This window comes from Ammospiza nelsoni, chromosome 2, assembly GCF_027579445.1.
Source record: "Ammospiza nelsoni isolate bAmmNel1 chromosome 2, bAmmNel1.pri, whole genome shotgun sequence".
In the NCBI taxonomy this organism is placed as follows: domain Eukaryota; kingdom Metazoa; phylum Chordata; class Aves; order Passeriformes; family Passerellidae; genus Ammospiza; species Ammospiza nelsoni.
This window is the reverse complement of record NC_080634.1, coordinates 70,343,536-70,345,993: the sequence shown is the minus strand read 5'-3', so window position 1 is coordinate 70,345,993 and position 2,458 is coordinate 70,343,536. Positions and strand designations below refer to the sequence as shown.

Below are 2,458 nucleotides of genomic sequence, written 5' to 3'. Positions count from 1 at the left end.
AAAAACCAAACAATTCAAATGAAATTTTGAAATAAGATGTCCTTTCAAACAAATAATACCAAGCCTTTTGGATGGTGCTTGACAATGACTCTCTTTTTTCACCACTTGCTTTTTTTAGCATTTTAAATATGCCAGTGAAAGGAGCACTTTGAGGAATTTCTCACAAAAAGCAACAGAAATTAAAAAATGAGAATGTAATTAAGGGGTGCATAAATATCAAGTCGAAAGAGGGAAAGAGCCACAATTATTATATTCTCCTTCACCCATTGATTATGTCATCAAAGATAATTTCTGTTTACTTTCTTTCCTTCTGTGAAACATTAGAGAATGGAGCTTCTTGCTTGTGTCTAATATATTTCACATATGAGCAATTAGTCTGGTGCTTCTGTTGTACTTCAGAATGGTTTGGAACAAGCTGAATCCTTTTCCTGATACATAAGAATTTCCCCAGAGAGGTGTAATTAGATTGCCCAGGGTCAGTCGTCACTTACTTTATCCAGGTATTTGGAAGTTTGAATGACTAAAAAGACTGACAGACTTAAAATATGTTTGGGGTATCGCCAGTTAAGAAAGGACTTAACCTCCCCTAACTTAACAACTTTTCATCTCTGTATTTAACAGAGTCAAATGTGCTTTGTATGAAAACAGATTAATCAGATATATGCTGGAGAACATCAGTGTATGACAAGCTGATCTAACTTGTCTAATCTAACAAGTCCTGCTGATCTAACATCCTAAGTTCAAATTCAATTTTAATTTATTTTTCAAACTTCCTGAAAATACAGTCTAAACATATTCTTTAAAAAGTTCCATTAGACACCCACTCAGTCTTAGCAATGAAAGTTCAAGAGAATGAGTGGTTTCTAAATAATAGGAGATTCATTAATAGTGAGACAGCAAGGTATCTTAGATGACTTGTGCAAGTCAGGTCTAAGATAAATTATGGCAACCAAAAAACTTTATTTAAGCAGTGCTGGAGAAGTATTGGATATGGTATTTTGATTTTCATTGGGTGTTCTTTTATTTGGTTTTTTTTAACTAGTCTTTCACTTTAAAAAAATCTGTTTTGATTTTGAAGTAATGCAGCACATTCTTGAAACTCCATATAAAATTGTTAAAGAATCTATGGTTCTATATCTCTCTATCTACATAAGTATCACAACCTAAAACATCATTGTAATCAAATCCCATCAAAATCAACTGCCAGTTTCAGCATAAACGGGGAAAAATTACTCTTCCACCATTTTTTATTATTTAATCCATGCTTAAAACAAACCCACAGCTTATTCTATACTAGTAGCAAAACCAAAGATGATTTCTTGATTAGATGGTTTTCTTGATGCAAAGATACAGATAGAAAGTCAACATGCTGAAACAATCAGAAATTACGCAAAACAAGCCAGGTGAAAATAGAGGTTTAACATTGCTACAGTATCTGAAAACATGATCACACTGACACCATTCTGTAAATTCTGCACATTTCTAGGCATTAATACTAGGTTAATTTTCACTCCAATATAGTTAATAATATGAAGTTATGTTTCTTATTTGTGCTTCAGTTTAAAGCCAAGCAGCTTCTCTTCTTGGAAAACTCCAAAACTGAAAAATAAATTCTTCACATTCTTCTTTCTCTTCATTATCTCAGAAAATGTCATATGGCTTCATATTAAAGTTCCTGCCTTAAGGCTATCACATTGCATATCCATCCCCAAAAAAATCTCATGTCCTCAGCTAAAAATCTTATTAAACATAATGAAGCAGAAATCAATCCATTTATGAAGTACAGAGATATTTTTTAGAAAAAAACACCATGCGCTAGCTCAGTCGGTAGAGCATGAGACTCTTAATCTCAGGGTCGTGCGTTCGAGCCCCACGTTGGGCGCCACACTGCGCTAGGGCGTACGCGGCCCTAAGTCCGGCTAGCTGAAGGGGTGAGAGTGGCCGACGCCCCTACGCATCAGAGGCCAGCCCCCCTTGGCGTCTTGGCCTTGGGCTGGGCTGGATCGCGAAATCAGACTGCTTGCGCTATAAAGGACGAATGAGGAGGCGACCACTTGCTAGGGGAAAACACGTCAGTTTATTGGAGAATCCCACAGCAGAGGGCAACCAACAGATGGTAGAACCCCCAGCAAATGGCAAGGAACAGGGGGAGCAGCAAGGTTTTAAAGTGAAGGGGTGGAGAAGGGAGGGAAACCCGGCAAACCAATCCATGAATAGGTAGGGAGGTACAAAACATAACTGACATGAGGAGATAGCCACTAAATGTAAATCAAAGGAGGGGCCCCGGGACACCAGCCAACCACAACCCCCAGGGAGGAGAAGTTTCTAGAAGCTTGGGAGGAGTGGGGGTGATTGACTGGGCCCAGGGGGGAGGGAAGACTTACTTATAGGGTAAAGCCTGGGAGGGGAAATTACATAACATAAGAGATTGGCAGTGGAGGGGGAAGGGGTATCCATG

The 2,458-nt window shown here is 38.5% G+C and overlaps 1 non-coding gene across 1 annotated transcript; it reads left to right on the top strand.

The window, feature by feature from the left end:
• The first annotated feature begins 1,812 nt into the window (after positions 1 to 1,812).
• Positions 1,813 to 1,882, top strand: TRNAK-CUU (transfer RNA lysine (anticodon CUU)). Its single transcript has one exon. It is a non-coding gene; the product is annotated as a tRNA-Lys (tRNA).
• The last annotated feature ends 576 nt before the right edge of the window (positions 1,883 to 2,458 follow it).